General features: G+C 35.1%; 1 protein-coding gene across 1 annotated transcript in view; it reads right to left on the bottom strand.

The window, feature by feature from the left end:
- Positions 1-13,990, bottom strand: part of LOC143230803 (fat-like cadherin-related tumor suppressor homolog) — a 236,155-nt gene extending 222,165 nt beyond the window's left edge. Inside the window, 1 exon segment of the mRNA XM_076464964.1 lies at positions 13,572-13,990. The gene's annotated coding sequence lies outside the window, so the exon portion shown is untranslated.
- Between the last annotated feature and the right edge of the window lie 3,864 nt (positions 13,991-17,854).

The following is a 17,854-nucleotide window of genomic DNA, read 5'->3' as shown; positions in this document are numbered from 1 at the left end:
CCACCAAACTTGTTACGGAATTATATGCTTTTCTTGTTCTTTTCCAATAAGATTCAGTCACACTATGCAGATTATTAACGTCACATGAAGTTGTGTTCTAGGCCTATGTTGTATAAAGTAAAACATATTGTTTATGTGAACACTTTTAAATATAATAAAAAGTGTCACGACGAAATAATAAATTTTCTGAGGCGCCCATCCTAAGCCTGGCCCGGAATAGGCAGATGGTTATGATGTTTGACTCACAACCTGAGGATGGTGGGCTTCAATCCCCGTCCCACAAAATATGCTCGCCCTATCAGCTCTGGGGGAATTACAATGTGGCAGTCAATCCCACTATTCTTTGACAAAATAGTAGCCCAAGAGTTGGCGGTGGGTGGTGATGACTGGCTGCCTTCCCTCTAGTCTTTCACTGCTAAATTAGGGACGGCTAGTGTAGAATGCCCTTCTGTATCTTTGCGCGAAACTAAAATAAAAACATCATAAGCCATAAGAATAACATAAAACCTGTGGCGGCCTATAAAAGGAATATGATAATAAAATAATTCTGTGCCATCTCGCAAAAATCATCATAATAACAAAACAGCTGCTACACCTATATTAATATTTTAGTGTTCTATATATTTTTGTTTGTTTTTGTATGAAATAACACATAGTATATATTCTACGTACGTGCTCACATCTGAAGTGAGAGTATCTGCTATAGGATGTCTACCCCCCCCCTTAATAAAACGTCTGCATTGTTTTTGGCTAGGGGGGAGTACTTTACGTCACTTTTTACGCAACTTAATAACAAGAATAGGAGCCGAGCGTAGCTCAACAATTAGCGTGCCGGACTGTAGATCTAAAGTTTTACAATTCGCGCTTCGTAAAACACAAAACTCACACTCGTACTCTGAGGCCCATGCGTGCGTTATAAAAATGACTGTCAAATCTCACAATTTGATCATAGTAGCCCAAAAGTTGGTGAAGGGTGCTTTTGACTAGCCTCTTTTCTAGTTTAGCACTTCTAAATTAAGGGCCCGGCATGGCCAGGTGGGTTAAGGTGTTTGACTCGTAATCCGAGGGTCGCGGGTTCGAATCCTCGTCGCACCCAACATGCTCGCCCTTTTAGCCGTGGGGACGTTATAATGTTATGGTGAATCCCACTATTCGTTGGTAAAAGAGTAGCCCAAGAGTTGGCGGCGGGTGGTGACGACTAGTTGCCTTCCCTCTAGTCTTACACTGCTAAATTAGGGACGGCTAGCGCAGATAGCTATTGTGTAGCTTTGTGCGAAATTCAAAAAACAAACTAAAAACTTCTAAATTACGAGCGGCCAGCACAGATATCCGTCGAGTAACATTGTGCGAATTTCAAACAAACAAGACAGACTAGAATTTTACCTTGAACGTTTAGTAAACGATTTAGACAACACAAAACTCGATTAAGATAAGACTATAAGAAATTGTTGATTGATTAGCAATTTGTAGACAAGTTTCGTGTTCTAGACCATACGAATTTAACAATGTCATTTAAAGTTCTGTTCAAAGCCTGTAACAGATTAATTTTTTTGTTTCTTGTTGATCATTAAGTAACATTGTATTTGTAACCATGTAACCATTACATTATAAACTTTCAAACTTCCCGCCCAGTCACTGGAAAAGGGTGCAAATAATCAATATAGCAGATAATATTTACAGTGGCACCCATTTGGCACTAAATAGTAGGTACATAATTTATATAATTGTTATGTCTCCGTTTCGTATGTGTTCCGACGTTTTCAGCATGCTTTTAAATTATTGTATATTACACCGAATCGTGATGTTTCTTAGAGATATACGTTTCTTCACACACACACACACACGATTAACACGTAAACAGAATGGAAGATTAAGAATCGACTTCCATATTTTTCTCTTTCAGCTTTCATTTCAAACACAGCTATTATCCAGCCGAACTCTAAGACTCCATTAGGGTCGGATTTAAAACGCCACATCAAAATATAATCTAAAATAACTCAGGGAATCTTATATACTACACTATAACATCCAATCCCACATCTTCGTTTTGGCATTTTGTTTGTTTGTTTCTGAATTTCGCGCAAAGCTACACGAGGGCTATTTGCTCTAGCTGTTCCTAATTTAGCAGTATAAGACAAGAGGTAACTAGTCATCTCCACCCACCGCCACCTTCTGGGCTTCTCTTTTACCAACGAATAGTGGAATTCACCGTCACATTAACATATAACACTCTCACGGCTGAAAGGGTGAACATATCTGATGCGACGGGGATTCGAACCCGCAACCCTCAGATTACGAGTCGAGCTCCTTAATATTCTGGTCATGCCGGGCCTTTAGCAATTTGATAAATTCATTCTGTCCTGTGCGTTAACATCGTAAATTGGTTCACTTGGAACGGTGGAGCAAGCATCTAAGTGATCCGACGACCACACACGTTTTTAATGCTTGATTTAGATTAGCCTTATTTTGAAAGAGAACCTAAGACGCCAGAACATTTCGCCCACTACAAAAGTGCTCGTCACTGAAAGAAAGTTATGCGTGGTTTACAAACGATATATAAATTACATCATGAGCATGCTAGGCTATGTATGCTTCAGTTGCCACATATTAAAAAATCGTTACAGATATCTTAGAATGTTTCATACAAACCAGAGGGAAGACACCCAGGTAGCGGCACCATATTATCCACCATCCATGCTAAGGAACTGACTGTAACTCTTATAACGCATTCTACAGCGTGAGGTAATGGAAATTCTTTTTGTTATTCAACAGATTCAAACCCAGCACGTCAGCTCCGAAATGCAGAAATCTACAACAAAGCCAACCCGTAACTTTGATAAGCTGTATTTTCAAAATGAACGAAAACAGAACGTTCGCTACTTTATTTATAATCGATAATTTCATTGTAACGGATATATTATTTTAATATATGTTTGTTTTAGTTCAATATATATTTAGAAATGTGTGTAACTTGTATTGTTAAATTTGTATTGCTTAAGTCCCGCCTGTTTCTAAATTTGTGGAAGATTCTCGAGAGTAAGAATCAACAATATATGTTCTACGAAAGTACTGGCGTATATACAAATGTTGTTACCAACCGAACTTTCTAGAACTTCGCCTAAAGATTGTAAATTGATGCGCTAAGGGACAGTTTAATAATATATTGTTGGTCTGCTACAGTCATTATAATATAAACATCGTAAGCTATAATTGTGACAAACGTTTATTAATCGGAAAACTACAGATATTTACCAGGAACGTTGATAGATGTCGAACATTACAAATTTCAGTGAATTAACTTCCGACGTTAGCATTTCTACGAGGACATTAGATATTTTCGTCGGGAAAAAAACAACAACTCACATATGAAGAATAAAGCTAGCTAGCATTCCCGTCAAATCAAATGTATCAGTGTATCAACATAAAAGTAATTTGCACCTCGTGAACCGTCGACAAAGTATTCAGTTACAGACCAGATATAGAGCTTAATATTGTGTGTACATTTGTAAAACTTTCGTATACAAATCATTATATATAATAATCGTTATTATAAATTGTATTGCTGTTTGTATATTAAAATATATTCGTGTTAAGAAAGCAAACTATTTGGATCAATCTTTTTTATCAAATGTCATAAATATGATACATATCGACATTCAGTTAACTTTAAATTCAAATTTCCGGTTATTTGAAATCATAATACGTAACATAATAAATCAGAGGCTCGTCCACGACCAAATCCAATACGTAACATAGTGTAATTAATGTAAACAAACAAAATTAAAGTATTTTCCTACATTTATATTTAAAATGTTTTGCGAGACTATTATAAAATATTCTTTAATCTATACCTGTTTACCTGATATTAAACTACATATACCATTCATTTACGTTATATATTTTGAACAGCAGATAAAACTGTATACAGCTCCTCATATTGTTCTGTAAAGTCACTCATTTAACGAAAGTTTGCTTTGGGATTGGGGAGGATTCTTTTAAAGACAACAGAAACTACTGAATTGGCTCTAACATACAAAATTATTAGCTTGCCAATTTACCTGTCCTGAATACTGCCTGTTTTGAATTTCACGCAAAGCTACACCAGGGCTATCTGCGCTAGCCGTCCCTAATTTAGCAGTGTAAAACTAAAGGGAAGATAGCTAGTCATCATCACCCACCGCCAACTCTTGGGCTACTATTTTACCAACGAATAGTGGGATTGACCGTCACATAATAACGCCCCTACGGCTGAAAGGGCGAGCATGTTTGATGTGACGGGGACTCGAACCTGGGCATTTCGGCCCATCCTGAACACTAGACTGAATAATTCAAGACAGTAATAATTAATAATATTTGGTCTTAAAAAATAATAAATATTTTGTAAAATAATCATTACTCTGTTTCTCATACACACAAAAAGAAAGTGAAAAATCAAGTTTCTTGAACTTAATGCAAATCACATCGTAACAGTTTTTATTGGTAATTTGCAACTTATAAATAATGTCTAAACCACTACTATGCTTCCATGTTCCAACCAGCCTAAAGAGCTCTGGTATTGGGAGAAAGGCCTCATCGGCTCTGGAAATATCAAATTTGTGTGCTTAAAATATTTTACATATGCTCTTCTTTACTTTCACTAAAACAGCTACCACACGAGCCAGCCCGGCTTATTGATGTGGATCCACAAAAATGAATCATTCAGGAAAATCCTGGGTTGTTTTGAATAAACGAAAAATATTATGTTTGGTATTATTTTTGAGGTTGGATCATTGGGCCAGACTTGTGACCTGACCCAAAACCTCGAGAGACAGCAAGGAGACGTAAACTCGTAAGTACAAAGTGAAAATATTGAACAAAAAAACATTTTTGAAATTTTCTAGATGTGGTTGTGAATGTCATGGTTTACATATGGCAGTTAACCTGAATCGTAAGTCATATGAAAGAATAATTTATTCAAAGATTTCCTAATCAATTTGACATACAAGTTAAATTGCAGATTCGTCAGTTGATTGCTGCACTGACAAAGAAACATAAAAAATAGGCACAATAGTATAGTTAACGGTGAATTGAGATATATATATATATATATATATAAGAAATCAGTAGTTTCAAAATTTTGTGAAACTAACGGCAGAGTAAAGCCCAGATGTGCAGTGTTGAAGCTAGAGATACATGATACATTACAAGGTGATTTCCCAAGCGATTCTAAAATTTATTGTCATTTCTGTAATGAAGAGTACACATAAGAAGGATGGTATAATGCCCAGTATGGTACCATCATAGTATAGTTCATAGAAATTTCATAATTTTTCATACTGACATATTTTCATTGGTTTTAAAAGTTGTGCCAAGCTTCATTAATCTAGAGCTATCGAAATAACTTTAATCCACTAATTTCCGGAATGAACCCCTCCACATGTTGACCATCCTAGGATCAGCAGTAAAAAACGCTCGAAATGCTCATGTGGTACTTGTCGATAATCCACAAAGTTGTAAATAAACCATTTTTCAATCACTGAAGACTTCTTACTATGATCAATTTACAGTCATTTCCTATACTTCCTTTAGCATCGAAGAATCGCTTTTCTAGTTATCACAATGCATCACAGAGGCCACTAAGATCATTTATTAATGCCTTTATTGAAAAGTATACATACAGTAACTTCGATTTCTTCTTATGACGTTTATATCGGGATTTGGTCCCTTTATTTCGCAACCTGGGAGGGTTAAGTTAATCCAAACTTATGTCTCCTTCCTGAACTGTTTTGATGTAGAAAACTTTTAAAAAGTATGAAATGTACATCAATTCTATCTTCCTCCTTTTCAAAGTCATGTCCATTAATATTACTCCATAGAGTAGTTTTTACTTTTTTTAATTTTGTTTGTTGCTTGTTAAGCAGAATAGATTTACTTTGCATTTCGCGCTGTGCTATACATGGCCGGTTTCCACCAATATCACAGTGAAATGTAATAAAAGACGAGCAGCAACAAAGCAATCTCGTCAGAATATAATAATGTTTCTTATAAAATAATACAACACATATTAATGCAATGTAAACAGACTCAGTAACATGCTTACCTTGTTAGATCTACAGGACATGCACAAGTTCTTCAACGACTTGCTATACACAACTGTTTACTAGAATAAAGTGATACAAATAACGTACGCAAAATAGGCGACAACGACACACTTACCGTAAATCACCAATGATTGATAGAATTTATGGCCGCTACCTTAACAACAGTTATTTAAAAATAGCAATAGTTATACGAAATAATGTTATATAAATTCACGATTCCGGGTGATTATAAGAAGCAGTTAAAAGAATCACCATCGTCGTCTAAGTAGAGAAATCTATTATAGTAATCTTTCAGCGTTAAAAACGTCCTGAGATATAATTGCAGAAATCTACGTAGAGACAGCAAACTCGTGTAACGATGAACAATAAATACTTTAGTAATGATACGTAACAGCCAAATTGGGACTATTTCACGTCGCAGTTTCTAACTGATGTGTTAAAAGAGGAATGAACTGTGGTTTCCATCTAAAACACACGCTAGGAAAACACTTGATTTTTTATGGCGAAAAAAGGAAGGAATTAGAAACTTTCATAGCACAACAAAATTAAAGATGTCAAATGAAGTTTAAACTATTTTCTCAGGTTTTACAGAATTCATGAGCGATTACACAATACATTACATATCAATTGAAATTATTGTGTAGCGGAGTCATAATAGGAAACTGTACCGTGAGCAAGTTGTCAACAATAAATCTCCAGCCTTGTTTGCTTTCATTGCGATTCCTATTTATGGATATTAAATTATCTTGTATGTTGGTTTTTTAATGCACAGCAATGGGCAAACATGTACCTAGAATAAGACACAACTTTTACTAGGCACGTAGAAAAGAAGCCTTTTCAAATAAAACAAAAAGGTCTAAAATATATCTTTGAATACATCTTCGTGTCTTTTAAAGGAATTATTTATTTAGCCAGGTGGCTTTGTGCCTGAGGTTTCGTGTAAACACGTTTAACATACGTTGTGTACAAAAGGTGCCGCTCTAACAACATGGAATCTATTGTATATTCATAGTCACTTAAATCAACTTTCATTCAAAAATAATTGACTTTTAAATAAGTCATGGGCATTCGAAGCGTTCCATGTAGTATATCTGTCTAGATTTAGGTACACAACACCCAGCCAATTGTGCCGTTGGCTTCTAAAACATTAATATAAATAATAATAACAATATGAACACTTATTTGTTTGTTTTTTTTAATTTCGCGCAAAGCTACACAAGGATTATCTGCGCTAGCCGTCTCTATTTAGCAGTGTTAGACTAGAGGGAAGGCAGCTAGTCATCACCACCCACCGCCAACTCTTGGGCTACTCTTTTACCAACGAATAGTGGGGTTGACCGTCAAATAATAACGCCCCCACGGCTGAAGGGGCGAGCATGTTTGGTGCGACAAGGATTCAAACCCGCGACCCTTAGATAACGAGTCGAACGCCTTAACCCACCTGGCCATGACTGACATTTTCATAACCAATTTTAGCGTAATGTCTTTATAATGCATCAGGAATTTTTATCCTGGGTTATACGAGAGAGGGATCAGTTTAATATGATTCAGATCATGATTGAGTTTAATTTCTACTCTTTCCAAAATTCATAGAATAATTTATACTGATAAAATCGTTTGCAAATATTAGGCAAATGAACAATACTAATAATAAATGATCGAGCGTTGCAAGATCTTATCTGTAATCATTTTCTTTTCATTGATACGAGCAAAGATTGCTTTCTACGTCTTATATAAGTACTAAATAGCCCTAAAGCCTTTCTTTTAGTTACATAACAATTTAATTTATCAGGCTGAATTTTTCAGCTTCTGTTTCAGTTCAGTAAAGCTCCACTTACCTACGTTTCTTATTTAGATTTTTTTTTGTAGTTCAGCACAAAGCAACACAATGGGTTATTTGTGCTCTGCCTACCATGGATATCGAAACGTGGTTTTCAACGTTGCAAGTCCGCAGATATGCCACTGTGCCACTAGGGGGCATTTTGTGATTTGAAATACAAGTTTACAATTTATTTATGTATTAAGCTAAAACCTTTTCGTTTAGAAACTGCATATTGATGATGTTTAATCGTATTACGAAATAAAATAATTTGTAAATCATTTGAGTTCCTTTGTTGGTCAGCGTCACGTTTTGAGGCTTCCATTGCTAAAAATCTGGTTTTGGATTCCTCACGGTGAATAGAAACAATTCATTGTGTATCTTTACTGTAAACTATCCAACAGTAACAAAATATTTTTAGCAAAAAGTTAATATTGGCAGAGCTTTATAATTTTGTTCAAAAAGTTAGAAAATCAAATTCATAAAACAGGCAGTCCTGGTTCAAACTGTTTTAACTCAGAGGAAGCAATTTGGCATATAATGGGCACAAATATAAAATAAATCTAAAGCTAATTTCATTGACGTCATAAGCTTGAGAAGACAACAACATTTCAATGAGACTGCTTCCCCTCTCTCCCTCTAGCACCGGGTCTTAAAACAGACATTTAATATGACACTTAACGATTAACAGATAATATAAGCAACATAGTTAATTAAATATCAATAATTAACTGCACCTGCTATGTTTTTGAGCGTCTACTCACTTTAATTTGCAAAATAACTTTTGTTCTACTGTTGAGGAAAGGTCAATAGATTGGTTTGTTTTGAATTTCACGCAAAGCTACACGAGGTTTGGATCGTTTTGAATTTCGCGCAAAGGTACACGAGGGCTATATACGCTAGCCATCCCTAGTTTAGGAGTGTAAGACTAGAGGGAAGGCAGCTAGTCATCACCACCCACCGCCAACTCTAGGGCTACTCTTTTACCAACGAATAGTGGGATTGAGAGTCACATTAACACGCCCCCACGGCTGAAAGGTGGAGCATATTTGGTGTAACGGGGATTAGAATCCGCGACCCTCGGATTACGACTCGAGCGCTTTAACCACCTGGCCATGCCAAGAAGAAAAGATCACTAGAATTAAGTTCATTAGTTTAGGTTGTTGATTGATACTGATTTCCATTGAAATGGCCCAGAATGACCAAGTGTGTTAAGGCGTTCGACCCGTAATCCGAGGGTCGCGGGTTCGAATCCTGGTCGCACCAAACATGCTCGCTCTTTCAGCCGTGGGAGCGTTATAATGTGATGGTCAATCCCACTATTCGTTGGTAAAAGAGTAGCCCAAGAGTTGGCGGTGGGTGGTGATGACTTGCTGCCTTCCCTCTAGTCTTGCACTGCAAAATTAGGGACGGCTAGCACAGATAGCCCTCGAGTAGCTTTGTGCGAAATTAAAAAAAAAAAACATTGTAATAGGAATAAATCTGGTGAGTGTTTCTTCAACATTTACAATACAGAATTAAAGATATTGACTGTTTCCAATGTTTCAGCTATAACATGTGTCTTTTCCAAAAAATTACGCATTATAACGTCCATTTTATTAACTTACAATATTATATTCAACTATTTCTTCAGATTCTTGAGTTTTTCAAATTTTGAAATAATAATAACCAGATTTATTGTTTATTGTTTTAGAATTTTAGTGCACAGCAGCACAGTAGCTATCCGAGTATATCTGTCTTTAATTCTTAACTGATAAATTAAACAGCAGATAGTCAACAGCACCCACCGCCAATTTTTCTTGTCTCACTGAATATTGGAATTTGCCAGTCACTTTTATAACGTTTAAATGGCATTAACGTTTAAAGCGTCTGTTTGTGACAAAGGGACACAAATCGCGTCTTCGGATTGTTAGAGTTGAACAAACAAAATCACTAGTTCTCTTGCCCAGTCATAAAATCCGTTGATGATTCATGTCCAGTGCTCCACGCTTTAGGGCCGTGGATGTGTTATAAGAGTAGCAAATCACACTATTTGGTCAAAGAATAGCCCAAGAGGTGGTAATGCACGCTGTGGTCTAGGTGTTTACTTTTTAGTCTACACGTTAAAAATTTGAGATGACAATGTGTAGAAAGATATTTGTGCAGCTTGACGCAGTCCCCCTGTAAGACAGTTGTAAGTTTATGAACTTACCATGCTGAAATAAATGCGGGGGTCGATTCCCCACCGTGGACGCAACAGATAGCCCAATGTACCTTTTCTTTAAAACAAACAAACAAACAAGCTTTACGAGAAGTTCCGAAAAACAATAAAAACGCATCTCTAGTTTCAGCAAGTTTTGTATTAGAGAATAAACGTCTAACCCATTTGACGGAAGATTTGTAATTTCAGCACAATGCTATATTATAGTCATTGTATATCGACTTGTTTTACATCAGCTTCTCGACGTTTAACTTGCTGTTTCTTCTCGGCATTAATATTGTATTTAAAACGGAAAAAGATAGCATTACAAAAAATATATAATCGCATTTTTAACTCAAAGTCCACGAATAATTTAAAATTTAGCTGCAGCTCACGCCTTTTCCTAAATAACAGCTTGTGCTCTGCAATGTTTGTATTCTTTTTTTGTATCTCTTTAATTTCCTGACACAAGGATTCAGAAGATGACGTCAGAAATTGTACCAAAATACCTGAGAAAGACCAAGTAGTTTCACGAGATAAAACGACTTTAAATATTAGTATTTTTCGAAATAGTCCATGTAACTTATTTCATGTAATTTTCTTTACATCTGAAAACAATTACTGAATTTACAATTTTACCGAACCTGAATACAAGGCAATATTACAAGAGGGACAAATGGATACAGTTTACCCAAATAGAAGGGGCCCCCAACTGAGAAAAGTAAATAAATAAAAAACTGGATTTCCCCTTAAAAAACAAATTTACAACTGTGACACCACACAAACAGTAATTTTATTACTGTCATCTAAATCTGTTATTTTGCAATTTTTCATTAAGATTCTTGCAGCTTGTTAGATATTTGTTTGTTCATTAAACAAAAATTTCGTTGTTATTATTTCATATTTGTTATAAATATTAGAAATGGAATTTTATATATATTACCTACCCATAGCTTGTGTGTGTACGGTATAATGGAAATTTCTTTTTAATTTTTGATTTCTATATTAACAACGACCCCGTGAAACTCAAAGAAAGTTGAAGTTTCAAGCTATATATAACTGACTGCCGAAATCCTAACGCGGGACAAACGTTACAAACATTTAATACAATTAAGTCGTAATTCCGAGAACCTGCTACGACTTGGAACAACCTAGCGAGTTTGTTCAACCTTCGAGTCTGTTCTGATCACATCTTTTGGAATGTTTGTTTTTTGAATTTCGAGCAAATTATACGAGGGCTATCTGCGCTAGCCGTCCCTAATTTAGCAGTGTACCACTAGTGGGAAAGCAGCTTTTGAAATGACACAGTCAGGGGTGTGCGCGTTCTACTTTGTTTTTGTGAATAAAAAGCATTATACATTTCAAGAACAACAAACTGTATCAGAAATAAATATACTGTTTCTTTTTTTTTTATTACGAAAAGTGGAATTTGTTTTGGTACATGTTTAATATTTATGAACAATAATTTCCACTTTAAAAATACGAAAACGTCGTAATATTAATTAATAAATATAACTTGTAATAAACTAAAACATAATGCATATCTATTAATTTAATTACTCTCATATTTAACTATTCTTATTCTTACCCAGAGCCACCCCAGTCACCCAGTGGTATGTCTGCGGGCTCACACAACTAAAAACTGGGTTTCGATACCCATGGCGAGCATAGTCTATTGTGTAGCTTTTTGCTTAATTCCAAACAAACATACCCAAAACAAGACAATACCAAAAATATTACATATGAACACCAAGGAACTTCGTGGTCTTTCAAAGCTCTCCTTGCACACTCTTTCCCTTGGTAAAAGCAAAAATGTGCCCCCCCACCATTAATTTTTCAAGGCATCTTCTTTTCCATTTTTTAAAGGACCACGTGTCGTAATCAATGTTTTGTTAATGATAAATAACTGATAATAAAGGTTTATTTAGAGTATGAAAATTGGTAGTTACAGTAGACTTAATGGATGGTGGTTTGGGAGTTATACGAGTCAGTTCAGGTAACTGGTTGAGACTCTTAATACTAGTATAATTCGTCTACTCCATAATGGAGGCTGGAATGCTAACTTCAGACGATAACTTCATTTAGCTTACTTACCCCCAACTGGTAATACCTTATTATGATTATTATTTATTTAACTTTTTCATTTATTTTTCTTATTCTTATTTAAACTTGGGAGAGCAGTCACCTTCCCACAACTGTCCATAGGCAATGAAGGGTGATATAGATGTGGGACTTTGTGGACTTGAGTACCCGCATCTTGCTCTCCTAATTTCTATTCCTTTATTATATTTCTTTATATATTATATATATTATATCTCACATATTATATGTGAGACTCGCGAATGGATGTTGAGACTTGATAGACGGTGTATCCCCACCGCAATGTGGGTCCTACTTATAAAGTCACCTCCAAAACCTAGGGTATATTTTATATCCCACATAGTGCAGCATTTTTTGTTGTTTCGGCTTGTTTTTGTTTATGTACAGAGAGATATAAACATTGTTTAAAATCAAAAGGCAGACTAGCATGTGCACAAATGAGCTGGCAATAAAATTATTTTCCTTATTTTAGAGATGCCTATTAATTATATCTCAAGGTTTAACAAACTAAAATTTACCGTTAGCTAATTTCATCGGCTGTGCAGAAAAAGGTAAGAGTGTCTTCTCATAACGTCGGCAAAGTCCGTATAAGATAACAAACGTTTCAAATATTGCATGCGAGACTTCTTAAAACAAGTAGAGCTCTTTAAAAAATACAGTATAAACTTCCAATAACTGTATCGAGAAAGAAAAATATAACCGAGTATTGTGGGATTCCTCATTGTATTGAGGAATAATTAAACGAGTATTGTGAATGTTATTATTACAAACTTAATTAGAAGATATAATGAAACCAAGTAAATTGTATTTTCGCAGAGATACAACGGGATTGTCCCAAGGTACCTCTCATTTAAAATGGTTGGGCTGTAATTTCTTAAGGAATAGATAGATACACTAACTGCTATATCTAAGCTTGATAATAGCTTATTGTTAATGCTATTACTATATTAGTAATTAAACTGAGATCTTCGCTTCTTTTTCGAGATTTATACCGTTCATATAGTGTGTTAGTAATGAACAAAATACACACGCACCAGAGTGGTGTATATCATGTTGAACATGCGTGGACATTGAAGAACAATACAGAAACTTAGTTCTGTGCTTCCGTCCACTCATGTTCACATCAGAGAACACAACTAGAAGTGTTAACAGTTTCTGATATCGTTTTCAAACCAAAGAATAACATTAAATAATGAAAGTTTGACCAATTATCTTAACTCATTTTCAAATTACATGAACAATACTTAGGTATATTTATTTTTAATAGAATGATCTTTAAACAAAACAGACATTTCTTATAATTTCAAAATATTACCTTTTCATACTAAAGCACTGTTTTATTTCGTTTCGAATGAATTATATATAGCGTGCATATATTACACACACAACATACCTGGTTTCCCTTTTGTCCATACAAAGTTCCCCATCCGCCGAACTGCTTGTAAGTTATATACATATATATATATATATATAGCGCGTGTGTGTGTGTGTGTGAGTTCCACAAACTTTAGCTCGTTGAACCTTCGTAGTAGAGTTGAGTACAACTCGACAAACTTAGTTTTAAATATATTTCTTCATGTGTTTTTTGACGATGCTATTGTTGAAGGTACTTCGATTCTTGCTGCAAAACAGTGGCAATAGTCATAAGCCACACTACGTTTTCTATGATAAATAAATATAGCGAATTGTTTTTCAGCTGTACCGTTTTAACCACGTATCGAACATCTAACACGAAATTTTACTGAACCTAGAATGCTCACACTGTCTGACGAAACGGGAGTGTTTCGAAGTCGGCCTGGTCCGCTTCATTACTGTCTTACCAGTTATCTGCAAAGCATCATGGGAGAAGCCAGAGTTTGGGCACGTTGTTGTATGGGCGAGTTCATCCAAAGACCAACTTGAGGGACGAGGGAAGTTGAAGACTATTTATATGTTAATTAAGTGCCCTGAACTCAACATGATAGTTTAGCTTAGAATAACTGAGTATCTAACATAACTCTGTTTTTAATACTTCTGTAAAACTGGATCTAAGATCATTTTGAGTCAGAATAGTGAATTGTACATCTTGCCAACCACTGAACTGTTCCACTAGCTTCGAAAGAAAAGAAGCCAATAGGTTAAAAATTACGTATAATGTGTTTCGGCCATTCTTGTAGTTGAAGTAGTCAGATACAACAAAGACAAACAATCCGAAACAAGAACTGGTGCATAAAATTTATATTTTCAACGAATAAAAATATGACATTTTTCTTTAAGATGTGGTATTTTTGTTTTATTGTAACAATAACAGAAGTACATTAACAGTTTTCTTTTTCGGAAGTTCGGCGAATTGCGCGTATGTCGTGATGAGTTACAATTTGACCTAATAAACACAAAAATCGTTATTTAAGTTGATGGGGAAATACTAAAATAAATCAACACCTAATTGTATAGTGAGACGTTTTCCATACATCAGCAGACAATTACGTTTGGTAACTCTATATTATATGTTTGAAATATTTGCCTCCAGTTCTTAAAACTACGTGATTTTTATTTGCGTCACTACAACATGCTTTCTTTGGTTCTGTTTTAAATAAGTGTTAAAATCTTAATATATTTTATGTCATATTACAAGAGGCCTGACATGGACTGGTAGTTCAGGTGCTCGACTTGAAATCTGAAAGCATGTAGTTCGAATCCCCGTTATTGAACACGTTTGCCCTTTGAGGCCTTTAAAGGTTATATGTGACGATTGATCCAACTGGGTTGGTAAAACAGCAGCCCAAGAACTGACGGTTGCTGGTATTGACTAACTGCCTTCCCTCAGTGCTAAATTTGGTGTGGCTATCAAAAATAGTCTAGTGTAGCTTTGCGCGAATTTTAAAACAAAAACATATTTATTTATTTATATTTTTAACACATGACATTGACCGACACTCACTTTTCTTGTATACAATAAAAATTCAGTTGAAAGACAATAGTTAATAAAATCCCTAAAATCTGTCCAGATTAATCACTATGTTGTAACTGGAAGCTCAGTTTTAAACCATCACTATCCATACAAATCGCTTTTCAATAAATAAATTTGAAAAGTTTGAGAGTTCCAGTAGTTTGGAGATAATCTATTTAATAACACACTTTATCGTATGTCTTTTAGAGAAATGGCGTACGCATATCTACATATTTAAATAGTAAGTTGCGTTCGTATTATCATAACAGACAAAAACTGAGTGTTACCAGCAGAGATCCGCAAAACATTTTCGCTCAAATTAATGTCTTTATTATGAGAGTAGGATTTCTAGAATAATGAAAAAGAATTCTAATCGCAGACACCGAATTTTTTCATACTATAATTCTGCTGTCGGTACGCCTTTTAAGCATGCGCAGTAAGTATTTTACCAAGAAAAAATCGTGCAAGCGCCTGCCTGCGCTAGAAAGCCAGCAAACTCAACGAATAAATCGCTACAACTGTTTTATGACTGAAGAAACAAGAACAAAATAGGTGGATGTAAATTTTCTTTATTAACTATTTAGTACAATAACATTAAAAGCTTGAAGTTTTCGAAAAGTCTGAACGTTAGGTCCTAGACTAACATTATAAGTTTATTTATTGATCGTATTAAGTACAGTATAATTTAGTCCCAACTAAGCTAGTATAAAAACCTACAAAACACAGTGTTAGTTTATCAAACTTAGGCATAACATTAGTTATAAAGTACGACATATATACAAGTGGACTTATATATTTCGGTGTGTACGATTACATTTCGTTTGTATTATTCCACAAATCTTGTATTTAATGAAATACTGTTATGTTGAAATAAAAATACTAAATTAACAGCAAATATTTTGCGGGTGTTTACTGGAATATGTACATAACGTAATAAAACTTCCAATCATAGCTATCTCCTAATAGAAGATAAAATATGAAGTCCATGGTTTGTTCGCAAGATGAAAATGTTTTGTTATCCAGCGTTTCTGAAACTAGAGGTCGCAAGCATATTGTAGGGGAAAAGGGTCGAGATATCTTATAAACATTGCGAGAACGGATGTTTAAGAGTGTGTAGAATAATTTGTTACAGCTCTACGTGTGGGGAGTTACAGCCTGAAATATATTTAGGGGCTCAGCAAAAACGTTTGAGAGCCTACTGTTTAACAAAACCTTAAAATATTAGTATTACATAAAAAGTGCTTGATGTTTTAATGCACTACTGTGTGCAGGTCCATATATTTTCCTTTTTAATATAAGTAAGTATTTTATTTATACCTTGGAATAAAGTAGGATACATGTGACGTTTTGTTGCTGTTTACAGCAATGATTGTTCGGGCTGTTCTCTTTAAATGTATCAAATATGCGTGATTATAAATCATGCGCTGTAATTAAAACTCACCATTAATGTAATTTTTTTACTAATAATTGTGGTTCTTTATTTTTCTAACGGGAAGTCAATAGTTTCTTCGTTTCAATCTGTGTATTTGTCAGAGAAAGTTTTAGCAATGGCAAAACGGCTCACAGAATAGCTCATAATTTGTTTGTTTGTTTGTTTTGAATTCCGCGCAAAGCCACATGAGAGCTATCTGTTCTAGCCGTCTCTAATTTTGCAATGTAAGACTAGAGGAAAGGCAGCTAGTCATCGTCACCCACCGCCAACTCTTGGGCTACTCTTTTACTAACGAATAGTAGGATTGACCGTTTTATTATAACGCCCCATGGCTGAAAGGGAGAGCATGTTTGGTGTGACGGGGATTCAAACCCACAAGCCTCAGACTACGAGTCGAGTGCCTTAACCTCCTGGCCATGCCGTGGCCTCAGAAATTCTTGTTATTGTCTTTGGTTTTCTTTCAAGTACAAACTTTTAACTTATAGCTCCGTCATATCTTGACCAATTTGAGATCTAATTACAGTTCTGGACTGAGGAGATCAAACCCTTTCGATTGACTTATAAGACTCGCATACATACAGGAACCAGTAACAAAGACCTACCTTACACCAAGAAACAAGTTTGTTTAGGTTTTGAATTTCGCGTAAAGCTACACGAGGCCTATCTGCGCTAGCCATCCCTAATTTAGCAGTGTAAGACTAGAGAGAAGGCAGCTGTTCATCACCACCTACTGCCAACTCTTGTGCTACTCTTTTCCTAACTTACCTTTGTTATCCCTCATAAATCCTTTTCAGACAATCTTTTTTCACACATCCTTTATGGTGTCCGAATTTCTTCTTTAACCACATTTCTTAACGTTCTGTAATCTTCTAAATCTCTCCTCAAACCAGTCTGTAACGAATCTCCACTAAAAGCCTTTTACCTTTATATCTACTGATAGAAATTTAATTAGCTGCGAAATGTCTAAAAAAAGCGAACTTTTAGAAAAATAATATGATTTTATTTGATCAGGGTGTTAATGAAATTACATAGAAATATTATAATACTTTAGTTCATAATAATCATGAGTTTTGACTCATTTTTTTGGCTATTTCGAATTTACCTGTGTTATCTAGCGTTTGAGGTAAATTAGTGGTTTAAAAAACTGTTAGAATGTGATTCAAGTCAAGACCATCTTAAGTGTTAGAATATCCACGAAGTTTATAATAATGAATTATCAGAAGTATTGTAACGTGTTTTTTTATTTTCGCATGCGCCATCTATTGATGGTTTTGTAGTTATAGTTACGTACGAAATTGATTACTACATATGCCTG

The sequence above is a fragment of the Tachypleus tridentatus genome, chromosome 10, assembly GCF_004210375.1.
Source record: "Tachypleus tridentatus isolate NWPU-2018 chromosome 10, ASM421037v1, whole genome shotgun sequence".
NCBI lineage: Eukaryota > Metazoa > Arthropoda > Merostomata > Xiphosura > Limulidae > Tachypleus > Tachypleus tridentatus.
Note: the sequence above shows the minus strand (reverse complement) of the source record. Positions and strands in the feature narration are given on the sequence as shown.